Below are 15028 nucleotides of genomic sequence, written 5' to 3'. Positions count from 1 at the left end.
CTCTTTTTTTGGAAGCATTTGAGAAGGACTAGTATTAATTCTTCTTTGAACGCTTGTAGAATTCACCTATGGAGCTATCTGGTCTGAATCTTTTCTTTTTTGGGAGGTTTTTGATTGCTAATTCAATCTCCTTATTTGTTTTTGATCTATTCAGGCTTTCTGTTTCTTCTTGATTCAGTAGGTTCTTGATTTCATAGGTTGTATGTTTCTAGGCATTTATCCATTTCATCTATCCAGTTTGTTGGAGTATAATTGTTTATAATAGTACCTTTTTTATTTCTGAGGCATCTGTTGTAATGTCTCCTCTTTTATCTCTGATTTTATTTATTTGAGTCTTCTTTTTTTCTTGGTCTAGCTAAGGGTATATCAGTCTTGCTTATATTTGAAATACCAACTCTTAGTTTTAAAAATTTTTTATATTGTTTTTCTATTCTCTATTTGATTTATTTCTGCTCTAATCTTACTGTTTCCTTCCTTCTGCTAACTTAGGCTTGGGGCTACTTCTGGGTTCACAGCTGGGTTTTTAGATGACCAGCTATTACCAGGGGTGCAGGACTGCTCCTGGACCATGGCAGAGCAGGGCTGGAACCAAGTCCCAGGGGGATGGAGTCCACAGTTGGGACCACAGTCAGCAAGTCTGCCACTGGGGCATGTGCCTGCCTTCTCAGAGCAGTCCTGGGCTTTGAGGACATCACTTTCAGTGATGGGCTCCACCAAAATTTCACAACCTCCTGCCTGGATTCCCACCAAAGCTCCCACAAAGGCACTTTTGTCCATGGATGGCTGCCAAATCATTATTTCTGTGTGGGGACATGAGCTGGGAAACTTCTGTCATCTTGCTGATGCCCTGAACTGTTCTTTTCTTTTTTTTTTTTTTTTGTCTCTCATTCAGATCGTTTACTAAGAGCAAAAGTTGGGCCATCCTATTTGTGTGATATTGCAACATGAAAAGTCACATACATACTAAGGAGACCCCACAGAATTGAGAGCCTTTCAACAGTACAGAGCCATAGATTACAAAATTAAAATACAAATGATCCCCCCAATTTGGCAGGAAACATGTACAATATGAGGAGTCCTGGAATTGAAGGGCACTTGCTTCTCGATAAGGCAGATACAAAATAGAAAATAAATGACAAACCAACCCGTACCCCCAAAACACTCTGATGGGCATAACAGATAATAGACATGTGAAACAGGAATCCTGTACAAGCCTCTGTCATTGGCAAAGATGTGTTCATTAAGAGAAAGCCACTGAAGGGTTTGTGTTTGAAGATGCAGGCTAGATGAAATGACTGATTGTAGACATTCCTACCCTAAGAAAAGGTTCCACCTTGCCCTCGGCTGGATTCCACCTCAAAAAATGGGATCAACTTTACCCTTCCTAACCATAAACTTGAAAACAGTCTGTAATAAAATGGAAGGAATACAAAGGCATCCCTAAAGCGCCATGCTTCCCAGGGCATGATCTTGAGCTCACCTGTCCTTCAGTTCAGCTGCCTCTCTCTCTAACAGGGACGGGGGCTGCAAACGGCAGGGCCACAGAGCTGTGTCTGTTCAAGTCAGGGTCACCTGAGTGACCCACCTGAAAGGCAAGTGTATTTAGTGAGAATTTAGAGTCTAGGACAACACCACATTTCCTGCCGGGAATTTGGAACCTTGGTTTTAAATTATAGGCTTTTTCTGTTCTCCCCTCCCATTCGTTTTGCAAAACTCAACTGATTGCCTTCCCAGTCCTGTCTCACAACCTTGAGTTCTACAGGTTGGTTCCCTGAGAGCCAGGCTGGCCTTGGGAACCTCTGCTTAGTGGCAAGGTCTCAAGGTTCTGAGGGCAGCTCACTGCAGACTGGGTTACAGCTATGCTGCAAGTTGGAAAGTGAACGAGTGCCAGGTGGGTCAGGAGGATGGCAGGCTGGTCCAGATGATGCACAAGGCCACCACTCTCATTAAATAAAACATCGTGTATTCCGCTGCCGCCAGGTTTTCACCGGTGTTCACGATGCATGTCTAGCAGATTGCAGTCTTTTAAAGTATGTATAAATGAACTGTTCTTTTCTAAGCATTCTTTTATTAAGTGAACTTTGAGAATGAAAGTTATTCTTTTCTTTCCCCCCTCACTTTACACTTCCTTCCCATCAACTATCTTCTTTTCCTACTTTGGTGAGCATCCAGTGTGTGGTATTTATTTTGTCTGTAGGATTTACTCACTGTATCTGAGAGGCCATTTTACTAAGCAAAGTTCCTATACACTTATTGACAAATAGAGTTGAACCTCAGATACTTCTTAACAATACAGAGATTTTAGAAAATTTGAACATCAATTGACAATCACAGCCTCCTGGTTTATATGTTATATTGTCCAGTGTTTTAGTGCTAAATCTTGATTTTTACTCTCCTTCCCCCATTGCTGTTACTATTTTATACAGCTTGTGTTCAAATTTTTCTTATATTTACCATTTTCCTTGCTCACTATTTCTTCTTATATTTCATATTTTCTTTTTGGATCATTTTCGCCTTTCTTGAAATATATCCTTTAATCAGCAACTGTTAGAGGACAATACTCAGCTTTATATTTGCTTGAAAATGTCTTTATTTCACCCTCATTCTGCCATGTGAGGATACATTGAGAAGTCGGCAGTCTGTAACCCAAAAGAGGGCCCTCACCAGATCTTGATCATACTGGCACCCTCACCTTGGACTTCCAGCCTCCAGAACTGTGAGAAATGAATTTCTCTTGTTTACAAGCTACCCAGTTTATGATAGTTATAGCAGCCTGAGTGGACTAAGTCAACTCTTGATACATTTGTCAACAAAGTGAATGATGAAAATTCAGGATGGGTGAAGAGAGACTTTCTTGTTTTATCATTTGTTCCTTCTAAGAGCTCTTAGTCTGGCACAGAGAGGAGACACATACTGGCCTGATTTACAATGAAACCTCTTCCTTGTTGATGGCACTACTTCGGTGTTCCAGTGCCTTTTCTCTGCAATCTGTTCTTAGGCTGACATACACCTCTGTGTTTGCCTACTAACCAGTGGCAGAGGAGAGCAAGAAAAGTGTGTGGTATCAGCAGGACTGACTTCTGTGCCAAGGTGCCCTTAATTTTAAACCTCTGGTGACCTTGGGTGGTGTTTAGATGGTAAAACTGAGTTATTTATAGAATCACACTGGTAGTGATCACAGCATCTGCTTGGAAGCTCATCAGTGCCTATGCACTGCAGAATTTCCTTATTATTCTTTAATGATTTTCATCATGCCCACAGAAGTTCAAGGGAAGGGGGAGCCCAGGGAAATTTCCTGGTCTCCAGTCCTCCTTTATGTGGTCAGCGCTGCTCTCAACATCATGGTATAATAATTGTATTAGCAGATTCCTTCTGTTTCACAAGTTCCAGCCAGTAAAACCAAGCTGTGAGTTGTATGATTACATTTATTGAACACCTTTATAGTGATAGACTTAGGGACATGTATGGTCTCGTGAAAGCCTCATTTTAGTGGCTTGTCTGGTCACTAGTATTATTACCCAGGTGGGAAGTGGCATAGCTAGAGTTTATATGCTGGTCCTCTAACTCCAATTCTAGTCATCTTTCTACTTCAACACAGGTTGGTTGGGCTTTTCCCTAATTTTTGACGACGCTACAGAGGAGACAGGCGTGGATTTTGACTTCACAGATCCTGTAGGGTGAACAGGACCGTTGATCTGGGTCATCTTCCTTTCCGCTTGGTGTCACTGTGAATGCCACCTTTCAAATGCCACTGCCCTGATTTCTTCATCTGATCTTCAATTCTCTGATGGCTATTTGTAAATGTATATTAATTTTAATGGGTTCAAGTCTATCAGGTTGACAAGTTCATTTTGACTCTGAGAAAGAAGTCAGGAAACCTGAAGCTTTCAAGGTAGCAGTGGTCTCTTGTGTGATGCTGGAGAAGTTGCTTAATCCTTTGAGGTCACTTTTCTCCTCTGTATGAAAGAGGTGGCCTAGATGAATGATTTTTAATTATAAGAAATTTTTTTTTTCCCCAAATGAAATCGGACATAGACTTTAGTGTATCAAACAGACAAAGTTAGTTTAGTCAGGTTGAAGCAGGTATGGGGCCCAGAGCATTGCCGTCTTGGCCTCCCTGTTTCTCCCTTAAGTGGCTCCTGAGACACTGATCCAGATGAAGTAGATGCTTGTTAAATTACTATTATTAGTTGCTACCGGGCTTTTCTTAACTGTTTTCTGAGTGCCTAATGCTGGGGATTCTGAACTGTTCAACATCTGCAGGAGGACTGAAACTGGAGCTGGATGCCTGAGTTTGAATCTCAACCCTACTTCCTGGTTGTCCAGGTCACCTTTAGCCAGTCACTCAATCTCTATGCCTCTGTTTCTGCATCTTTAAATAATGATAACAATGGTACCTGCCTCATAGGGTTGTTGTGAAGATTAAAATAGTTCACAAATGCAAAGCATTTAGAATAGTGGCTGACACTGTATAAATGGCAGCTATTATTCTTATCATGTCGAGGATCTAGCAGGGCCTTGTAGGGAGTGGAAGCTTAATAGTGACCATTAATTAACTGGTTTCTGCAGAATGCAGACCTGGGAGAGCTTTCAGTTGTCATGTGTTCCAATGTCTCGTACATTTGCCTTTATGGAGGCTTTCCTGGGTCATCTGTTAAAATGCAGATTCCTAGACCTTTCTGCTAGATTTACCGAACCGGCATCTCCAGGGAAGCAGTATGGAAATCTGTATTTATAACAAGTGTCCTACAGGATATTTTTGAGCAGACACGTTGGGACATATGGTGGTATTCAACTCTTGCATTTCACAGATTAGAAAACTGCATGGGAGGAGAAACTGCAGGCTCAAGGTCAGAGTTAATGGTGGAATTGTGACTAGAACCCAGGTCCCTGTCCCTGGTCCAGGGTTATTCTTGCTCACCCCTTTTCTCTGTGATGGCTCTGCCATTTCTGTCCAGGTGCCTGAGGTTGGCTGTATAGAATGAACAATTTCAAGACAGTGTTACCAAATCAGCATTTGGCTGCAGGCATAACTTACCTGCCAGAAGGGTACGTGAGTTATCTTCTTCAGGCAGATTTTGAACTTCCTTTTTTATTCTTGACTTTGTGCTTCTGGGATAATGATCTCTGGGAACCTGCATGTCCCGAATAATCTCAAAGTCTGGTAATAGTTCTCGCTGCCGAGTTTTCACAGGAACAAGTAATACATTTCAAAGTGCAACTCAGTGCCAAGATGGGGGAGTAGGCAGATAGATTAAATAAAAATGCCAAAATGCTGAGTACGCTTAGCCAATTTGCATCGTGTGATCATGTGAAACACTTTGGAGCCTGAGGACAGAAACCAAAAATATGCTTCCGTTCAGAGGCAGCCGGCAGCATCAGTTACTAGTGTTATTACTGTTATTATCATCATCACTACCATCGTTCCTCTCATAAATTTGAAGGTAGGTAACCAGGCTCTGTCTTTTGGAGCATTTCTGCAGGAAGGAAGAGCGACGATGAATTTTAGACAAGTAAGTATGGGGGCATGTGTGGCCCCATAACTCAGCCCCTCAGGGCAAACCACAGCTCTTCGCTCTCCCACCCACAAATGTTCAGTCTTTTTATCACTGTGATGCCAGTTTTCCACACCCAGGCCTTGCTCTAGCAATAAAGAATCTTAAAAAAAATGTGTACAGTAAACAGATCCTATTGGGGAATTAGGACTCTCTCCAGGAGAAGGGAGGATAGAAGGCTGAAGCCGAGGGAATAAGAGGCAGGAGTGTGGTGACAGGGAAAGTGCAGTCCTTTATTCCTGAAGAGTAGGTGGAGCCCTTGAACTTGAATAGATTTAGAGATCAAAAAGATAAGATGTAATTGGAGTCCAGGTCCTCAGGGGAAGTGCCAATTTCAAGCTCTGCGAATGGGGCTGGACCTTACTTAGAGGGAGGAGAAGAAATTCAATTGCCTGCCTTAAAAAAAGAGCAAAACAATTTATTTAGGTGTCCACTCTTTTATTCACTCAGTCTAGTTCTGCTGCTTTGGATAACAAATCCAGCTCCTCTTTTTACAGTGGAAGATCCTGGAGCCCAGGTAGAAATTCATAATTTTATTTTGAAGTCAAAGTCCTTGTCTCTAATCTGATTTTTATAGATAGAGCTTAAAGCTTCTTTTCTAGAATGGAGTTAAGGAGTGTGGGAGATTCCCAGAGTGCAAAATAAGGGAGATTTCATTTGTCCTCCTAGCTAGCCCCTTGTTCTCCAACCAAAACTTTATTTTAAGCTTCTTTAACAATTTGCTTTATATTTCAATTGAGTAAACATTTGGCATGGCGTAAGTTCTAAGAGAAATAAAATACACGACATACAGTTACATGGTTTTTCCTAAATGATCCTGGACTAAGCAACCTCTTCCCACATCTACAATGCAGGTGTTACTGATGTTCATGTGGATGACATTTTGACACTAAAAGATTCCAAAATGCTTTCTTACTCCTTAAGCAATATCAAATTATATTCTTCCGGGCTTCCCTGGTGGCGCAGTGGTTAAGAATCCACCTGCCAATGCAGGGGACATAGGTTCGACCCTGGACCGGGAAGATCCTACATGCCGCTGAGCAACTAAGCCCGTGCGCCACAACTGCTGAGCCTGCGCTCTATAGCCCGTGAGCCACAACTCCTGAGCCCACGTGCCTGGAGCCTGTGCTCCACAACAAGAGAAGCCCTGGCAATGAGAAGCCCATGCACCGCAATGAAGAGTAGCCCCCGCTCGCCGCAACTAGAGAAAGCCTGCGCGCAGCAACGAAGACCCAACACAGACAAAAAAAAAAAAAAAAAAAATTAAAAAAAACAACAACAAATTGTATTCTTTCTAATTTTATTGTGGATTAATAAATATTTTGAAATGGATTGAAAATTGGAGAGTCCATGTTAATCGCCTCATTTTTCAGATAAAGCAATGGAAATGCAAAGTAAGTGGCTTGCGCAAAGTTACGCTAACTGATGAGTAGCAGAGCTGCGATTAAAACTGAGGTCTTTTGATACATCTTAAAATTCAGTCAGTTCACAGTGATGTTTCCTTTTCAGCAGGTTTAACATGTTCTACTATGTGTTCAACACTAAGCTATTTAATATGCTTCAGTGTGTGTGTATGTGTGTGTAGGTGTGTGGGTAAGAGCGGAAGAGATATAAGAAATGGTACTAGTCTCCCAAGTACTTACAATCTAGTCAGGGATATGAGACCTACACAGGTAAAGCAATGAATGGTACAGTTCAGTGATATTTCCCAAAATTTTATGTGCATGAAAATCACTGGGAATCTTGTTAAAATGCAGATTCTGATTCAGTAGGCATGGGGTGAGCCCTGAGATTCTACATTTCTTACAGACTCTCATGTGAAGCGTATGCTGTCAGAAGAGACATACTTTGAATAGTAAGGCAAGGCAGGAGATAATTAAGGGGCAAATTGTGTAGCATAATTATGAAACATGAGGGAGTTGAGAGTGATAAAGGGTAATCAGGGAAAGTTTCATGGAACACGTGGAATTTGAGCTCCTCCTGAATAATGGTCTGACTTTGAATTGGTAAAGGAATTAGACAAAGGAATAAAGTGAGTTAAGAGTGAAGGCACAGGGGCAGGAATGAGTGAAATGTGCTTGTGAGTTGATGAGGAAACCATGCTGCCTGGATTGGATGGGGTAAGATGGCCACATTGACTCCGCCTTCTGGTATTTATGCCCTTGTGTAATGCCCTGCATTGTATGTGGCCTGGGTCTAGTGACTCGCTTCTAAGGAATTGAATACAGCAAAAGTAATGGGGCACCATTGCCAAGATGAGGTTACCGAGAGCCTGACTTCTGTCCTGCTCACTCTGTTGCACCGTCGCTTTCTCTGAAGGAAGCCAGCTGACATGTGATGAGCTGCCCTGCAGAGAGGCCTCAGTGGCAGGGAGCTGATGTGATGTTAACAGCCTAGCGAGGATCTGAGGTGTTGGAACAAGTAAATCATTTCTGAGTCAAACCTTGAGATGGCTACAGCCTTGGCAGATGTTGAGGGCTGAGCCAGAGGATGCAGCTAAGCCACTCCCAGATTCCTGGCCCCCAGAAACTGTGAAATAATTGTTTGTTGTTTTAAGATGCTAAATTTGGAGGTAGTTTGTTACACAGCCAGGGATAACTCATACAGTTGGAAATAATTTTGAAAGGAGAAGGAGGTAGTGTGACATCTAATTGTGGAGAAGGAAGAGGCTTGAAAGACTGGTACAACAATTAGGGCATGATATGAAAATGATTGTTAAGTTCTAAGTTCTCTCTTTCTCTGTCACATACATACACATACAGACACACAGAGCTTTATGGAGATATAATTCGTACATCAAATAATTCACTCATTTAAAGTGTGCAACTCACTGGTTTTTAGTATGTCCACAGAGTTATGAAACTGTCACCACAATCCATTTTTGGATACTTTCATCATCCCTCAAAAAAGATCATGTACTCATCAGCACTCACACCCCATTTCCTCCCTGACCTCCCAGTCTAAGGCAACCACTAATCTACTTTGTGTCTATGGATTTTCCTATTCTGGACATTTCAGATGAATAGAATAATGTAGTATTTGGCCTTTTTGTGTCTGGCTTCTTAGCATGATATTTTTAAGGTTTCTCTGTGTTGTAGCATGTATTACCAGTATATTGTGACTTTTTAATGCCAAATAATATTACATTGTATGGATGTACTACATTTTGTTTATCCCTTGACAAGTTCATGGATGTTTGAGTTATTTCTACCTTTTTGGCTATTACAAATAATGTTGCTATGAACTTTCATCTAAAGATTTTATGTGGACTGTGTTTTCATTTTTCTAGAGTATATGCCTATAAGTAGAATTCCTGGGTCATATCATAACTCTGACATTTTAAAGAACTGTCAAACTGTTTTCCAAAGTGGCTGCACCATTTTACATTTCCTCTAGTAATGTGTGAGGGTTCCAGTTTCTCCACATCCGAGCCAACACTTGTTACTATCTGTCTTTTTTATTTATACCCATCCTAGTGTGTATGTCTTTGTGATTTTGATTTGCATTTTTCTAATGACTAATATTCCTAAGCATCTTTTCATGTGCATATTTACCATTTATACAGCTTCCTCAGAGAAATATCTATTCAAATCCTTTGTCCATTTTTAAATTGGGCTATTTTCCTTTTTATTATTGAGTAGTAGGTGTTCTTTATATATTCTAGATACAAGTCTCTTATCGTATTTATGATTTGCAAAAATATTCTCCCATTCTGTGGATTGTTTTTCGAAGGTATCCTTCAAAACACAACTGGTTTAAATTTTTAAAAATATTTATTTATTTATGTGGCTGCGCTGGGTCTTAGTTGTGGCATGTGGGATCTTTAGTTGCGGCATACGGGCTCTTAGTTGCAGCATGCATGTGGTATCTAGTTACCTGACCAGGGATCAAACCTGGGCTCTCTGCATTGGGAATGTGGAGTCTTAATCAGTGGACCACCAGGGAAGTCATGAACTGGTTTTAATTTTGATGAAGTCTAATTCATCAATTTTTTTTCCAGTCACTTATACTTTTGGCGTTGTATCTGAGAAAGCCTTGCCTTGCCCAAGGTCACTAAGATTTAATCCTATGTCTTCTAGGATCTTTGTTGTTTTAGCTTTTATATTTACATGTAATATACATTTGGAGTTAATTTTTGTGTATGGTGTAAGGATGTGGTTATACAGTTGTCCCAGCACTATTTCTTGAAAAGACTTTTCCCCCGTTGAATTGTCTTATGCTCTGTTTGAAATCAATTGGCCATAAATGTGAGGATTTATTTTTAATAATTTTACTATTAGTATTAACTTTAGTGATTAATTTTATTCTTAGTTAAATTTTATTAATTTTATTCCATTGATCTGTATGTCTAATCTTATGCCAGTACCACACTGCCTTGTTTATGTTAGATTTGTAGTAAGTTTTGCAATCAGGATGTGTGAATCCTCCTATTTTGTTCTTCTTTTTCTCAAGTTTGTCTTGACTGTACTGGGTCCTTTGAATTTGCATATGAATTTGAGGATTCACTCATCAGATTCTGCAAAACTTCACCTGGGATTTTGACAAAGATTGTGTTGATTCTGTACATCAATTGGGGAATATTGCCGTCTCAAAGATATTAAGTCTTTCACCCATGAATACAGATGTCTTTGCATTTATTTAGATATTTTAAATTTCTTCAACTGTGTTTAATAATTTTCAGAGTACAAGTTTTACACAACTTTTGTTACATTTATAGCTAAGTATTTTATTCTATTTATTGCTACTGTAAGTGGAATTATTTTCTTAACTTCATTTTTGATTGCTCATTGCTATTGTATAGAAACACATTGATTTTTATATATTGCTGTTGTACCTTATAACATTATAAACTCATTTAGTAGCTTGAACAGTTTTTTAATGGATTTCTTAGGATTTTTCCATATATAAGATCATCTCATCTGCACATAGAGGTTGATTCACTTCTTCCTCTCTGATCTACATGCCTTTTATTTCTTTTGCTTGCCTAATTGCCCTGTCTAGAACCTCCAGTGCCACACTGAGTAGAAGCAGCAAGAGTTGATATTCTTTTCTTGGTTCTGATCTTACGAGGAAGGTATTCAGTCTTTCATCTTTAAATATAATGTTAGCTGTGGGTGTTTTATTTGTTTGTTTAATAAATGCCCTTTATCAGGTTGAGGAAGTTCCTTCTATGCCTAGTTTGTTGAGTGTTTTTTATCATGGAAAGTGTGTTAGATTTTGTCAGATGGTTTTTCTGCATCTATTGACATGATCATTTGGGTTTTGTCCTTTTTTTATTGATATGAAGTATTACATTGATTTTTGAATGTTAAACTAACCTTGCATTCCTGAGACAAATCCCTCTTGGACATGATGTATCATCCTTTTTATATGTTACTGGATTTGGTTTGATACTGTTTTGTTGAGAATTTTTGAGACTATGTAAGTAGAATATATTGGTCTGCAGGTTTCTTTTCTTGCAATGTCTTTGTCTGGTTTGTTATGAGGATGACACTGGCATCATAGAATTAGTTGGGAACTGTTTCCTCCTCTTTTTCTGGGGGGGGTAGAATTTATGAAAAATTGGTATTAATTAAAAAAAATAGTCTTCAGTAGAATTCACCAGTGAAGCCATCTGTATCTAGGTTTTTCTTTGTGGGAAGTTTTAAAGTTATTAATGCAGCTTCTTTAATGTTATAGGTCTGTTTAGAATTTCTATTTCTTCTTAAGTCAGTTTTAGTAGTTTGTGTCTTTCTAAGAATTTTTCCATTTTTTAAAGTTATCTCATTTGTTAGCATGTGTTCCCAGTATTCCCTTATAATCTTTTTGAATTTTTTGAGGTCAGTAGTGATGTTTCCTCTTTCATTCCTGATTTTAGTAATGTGAGTCTTCTTTCATTTTTTTTTTCTGGTCATTTAACCAAAAGTTTGCTAACACTGTTTATCTTTTCAAAAGACCAAGTTTTGTTCTCGTGATTTTTCTCTGTCGCTTTTCTATTCCCTATTTCATTAATTTCCAGTGTAATTCTTATCATTTCCTACCTTCTGCATGCTTTGGCTTAATGAGATCTTTTTTTGGTATCTTAAGGTGAAGGCTAAGTCACTGATTTGAGATCTTTTTTTTTAATACAGACATTTCCAACTCTAAATATTCCTCTAAGCATTGCTTTATTTGCATACCTTGTTTTAATGTTATGCTTTTATTTTCATTCACCTCAAAGATTTTTAATTTCTCTTTTATGATTTCTTCTTTGATCCACTGATTATTTAGAAAGGTGTTATTTAATGTGCACATATATGCAGGTGTTCTAAATTCCTTTGTTATTGATTTCTAACTTTATTCCATTGTGGTTGGCAGACACACCTTGTAGGATTTCAATTTTTTAAAATTTATTGAGGCTTGTTTTATCATCTAGCATATGGTGTATCCTAAAGAAATTTTCGTGTGTGCTTGGGAAGAATACACATACTACAGTTGTTGGTTAGAGCATTCTATACACGTTTGTCAAGTCTAGTTGTTTCATAGTGTTGTTCAATTCTGCTGTTTTCTTTTTGATCTTCTGTCTAATTTTTCTATCCTTCTAGAAAGAAATAACTATTGTTGAGTCATTAATCCCTTCAATTCTGTCAGTTTTTATTTTATGTATTTTGGGGGTTTTGTTGTTAAATGCATATGTTTATAATTGTTATGTTTCTGATAGATTGACCATTTTATCATTATAAAGTATCTATCTTTAGTAACTTTTTTGCTTGTTTGTTTTAACATCTGTTTTGGCTGATATTAGTGTCACTACTCCAGCTTTCTTGTGGTTGTTTTTTGGATCATGTATCTTTCCCCATCCTTTTACTTTCAGCATTTTGTATCTTCGAATCTACAGTGTGTCTCCTGCAGAGCAAATAGTTGGACCTTGTTTTTAATCCAGTCTGACAATCTCTGACTTTGATTGAGTTGTTTAATTCATTTACATTTAATGCTATTATTGATATAGTTGGACTTAGGTTTGCTATTTTGCTATTTATTTTCTATATATCTCCTGTTTCTCTCTTCCTCTGTTCCTCCTTTACTGCCTTCTTATGCATTGAATAAATAGCTTCTAAAGTAACATTTTAATTTCTTTAAAGAGTTTTTCCCACTATTTTAAGGTTATTTTCTGATAAAATAAAGAAGTTCCTTATGTATGAGGAAATAACATTGTTGGATGGGTTTACCAATATTTTTTTTTTTTAAATAATCTTTTATTTATTTATTTATTTTTATTTATTTATTTATTTTTGGCTGTGTTGGGTCTTCGTTTCTGTGCAAGGGCTTCCCCTAGTTGCGGCAAGTGAGGGCCACTCTTCACCGCGGTGCGTGGGCCTCTCACCATCGCGGCCTCCCTTGCTGCAGAGCACAGGCTCCAGACGCGCAGGCTCAGCAGCCGTGGCTCACGGGCCTAGCTGCTCCGCGGCACGTGGGATCCTCCCAGACCAGGGCTCGAACCCATGTCCCCTGCATTGGCAGGCGGACTCCCAACCACTGCGCCACCAGGGAAGCCCGGTTTACCAATATTTATTAATCATCAGTGTGGGAAAGCATGAGTATGTTTGTGTGTATGTGGGGGAGGGAGAAATAGGGAGGGAAGGAGAAAGGGAGAGAGAGCGAGAGAGAGAGCAAGAGTGCAGGCAGACGTTTTTGATTCTTGTAGAAATATTGTTGAGAGGAGAGTGGAGGTCCTTCAAGCAATAAACTCCAATTTCATTCATAGCACAGAGGGAGTCTTCAGGTAAGCTGACATCTATCCAGCAGGGTAGCTTACAGATACCAGGTAAGTAATGATTAGGTTGGTAATTAAGAAGAAAGAGCCTTTATGTGTGCTTTGACCTTTCAAACTTTCCTCTTCACCTTGAGTGGCATTGATTTTTGTCAAGGTTGTTTGTATTTGCAGAAGTGTTTCCATGATTGAATCTGATCTTGATCTGCTGATAGCTGCTTAATTTACACAGTTAGGGCTTTTTCCCCCAGTGTAGAGACTATCCAATCATGATTGCTTCTCACATTTTTCCTCAGGGAAAAAAATCTATATTAATGGCTTCGAAGTGGTCACAAGGTAATTGACTGCTGTTTGCCCTTTTTAATTTGTAGCTGTTTGCCCTTCACTTTGTTTCTCAAAAACAGTTCTTGGCACAGTCTCACAAATGAAAGCCCTGTTTTTCAGATCTAGGCAGCTGCTAAGCTTTGGATCTGTGAATTTTGCCATCCTGCACATTCAGGGTTGACTATGGAGGGTGGTTAAGAAGCTCTATACTTGGGCTTCCCTGGTGACGCAGTGGTTGGGAGTCTGCCTGCCGATGCAGGGGACACAGGTTCGAGCCCTGGTCTGGGAGGATCCCACGTGCTGCGGAGCGGCTGGGCCCGTGGGCCACAACTACTGAGCCTGCGCATCTGGAACTTGTGCTCCGCAACAGGAGAGGCTGCGACAGTGAGAGGCCCGTGCACCGCGATGAAGAGTGGTGGCCCCCGCTTGCCACAACTAGAGAAAGCCCTCGCACAGAAACGAAGACCCAACACAGCCAAAAATAAATAAATAAATAAAAAATTAAAAAAATAAAAAGGAAGCGTTTAAAAAAAAAAAAAAAGAAGCTCTATATTTGAAAGGAAGCTTATTGCTTTAAGTAGCTCATAGTTGGTGGTATATCATTCATATAAGCTTTCAAATTTGGCTTCTCTGGCTATTTCCTTTTCTACAGACTCTATTCTGCCCTCCCTGACCCTCCCACCAACCCAAATTCTGCTTTGGTCTCTGATGAATTCTCTATTAAACCCAAGAGCATTGTGCCTTTATAGAAGCAAGTAACTTAAAGAAAATTAAGCCATTTTGATTTTGAAATTCCAAACTTTAGTAACAGCAGTGAAAAGCCTTTGAAAATATTACTCATTTCTACTTAAAACATCCCTGGGAAGTGAGTCAGTGTTTTATTATTTTCTATTGGATGTTATTAGCTAGGGACAATCAAAAGAAGTCACGGCAAGTTCAAGTCATTTGTATAAAACCCAGGTGAAGAAGCCAGAGTTAAAATCCAGGTCCTTGTATCCTGACACACTTCCTCTCTGGATCATTTTTCTCTCTAAAACAGCATTCTGGTCCCCAATATAGTATCAGCAGTTGACTTGATATTTGTTTTCATGACACAAACAAGAGGAAAAAAGGTTTACATTGTTTGTCATAAGTGGATCGATAAGTGATCCCATGAATGGGAGTTTGTCCCTCTGGGAAGAAGTCAGACCCCTGCGTTATGTTTCTGGCCCTTCAGTGCTGGGCATTGCCCACATCCTTTCATATCTCTTATGCACAGTCCTCCACATGTGAGGTGGATCTCATCATAAATACGTGGTTGTGAGGAGGCATTGTCAGGAATGCTTTATTCTAATCACATCACCTGGGCTTGTAGTTGAAGGGTGGAGGTGGGAAAGAAGCCACGGGATACACTCATCAACCTGACCATGGACTGTCCAGT

The 15028-nt window shown here is 39.5% G+C and overlaps 1 long non-coding RNA gene across 1 annotated transcript; it reads left to right on the top strand.

The window, feature by feature from the left end:
- The first annotated feature begins 7980 nt into the window (after positions 1–7980).
- Positions 7981–14253, top strand: LOC309624468. Its single transcript, XR_014241951.1, has 2 exons — positions 7981–12727; positions 13062–14253. It is a non-coding gene; the product is annotated as an uncharacterized lncRNA (long non-coding RNA).
- The last annotated feature ends 775 nt before the right edge of the window (positions 14254–15028 follow it).

The sequence above is a fragment of the Balaenoptera borealis genome (assembly GCF_965194805.1).
Source record: "Balaenoptera borealis genome assembly, chromosome: 2".
Lineage (NCBI taxonomy): Eukaryota > Metazoa > Chordata > Mammalia > Artiodactyla > Balaenopteridae > Balaenoptera > Balaenoptera borealis.
This window is presented reverse-complemented; position numbering and strand designations above follow the sequence as displayed.